Source organism: Oncorhynchus clarkii, chromosome 12 (assembly GCF_045791955.1).
Source record: "Oncorhynchus clarkii lewisi isolate Uvic-CL-2024 chromosome 12, UVic_Ocla_1.0, whole genome shotgun sequence".
Taxonomy (NCBI): Eukaryota; Metazoa; Chordata; class Actinopteri; order Salmoniformes; family Salmonidae; genus Oncorhynchus; species Oncorhynchus clarkii.
In genome coordinates this window covers 46,590,081-46,590,811 of record NC_092158.1, presented here as the reverse complement: position 1 = coordinate 46,590,811, position 731 = coordinate 46,590,081, and positions in this window count along the sequence as shown.

Sequence of the window (731 nt, the reverse complement as noted above, 5' to 3'; positions counted from 1 at the left end):
TTCACAAATCCACTTACTCACTCACTTCCTCACGCAGGCACACACACACATACACACACGTTTGACAGACTGTCTCATTCGTCTGGTTATAGGCATGGCCTCAATTGATCCTTTCTACCAATGGGGAGCTCAGAGACAGATAAGACAATAGCTCTTCACAGGTTAATGGATCATCACTTTACCCCCGCAACTGCCCCCGCCACACAGGTGGGGAACACACTCACTAGTACTTCTTCCCACTCAAACACCTCTGTGCGTCTCAAATGTCACCCTATTCCCTACATATTGCCCTAATTTTGACCAAGGCCCATGAGGTTCTGGTCAAAAGTACTGTGGTCAAAAGTAGTGCACTATACTGTATAGGGAATATGATGCTTTTTGGGACGCACACCCAGTACAGTGTCAACTACAAACACACGCATGCAAGAATGTTTATAGATAATCTTGTACACAGCAGCTAAAAGCTGAATTGTGGTACACCAACTCACTATCACAAATTATTGTGAAAAAAATATTGTGACAGAGACAGACACGCAGAAAAAAAATGGCTGCCACACTATTCTTATAAAAGTGCATTTCAATCCCACATGAAGGCAGTAGGTTACATAAGACAGAAACAATAGGAGGGAGGTTGGTCGGTCAGGGAGGATGGGTGGGCTTTTAAAAGGAAGGTCTAGCAACCCAAAAGTTTGAATCACATGATGGACAACTTTAGCATTTTAGCAATTTTG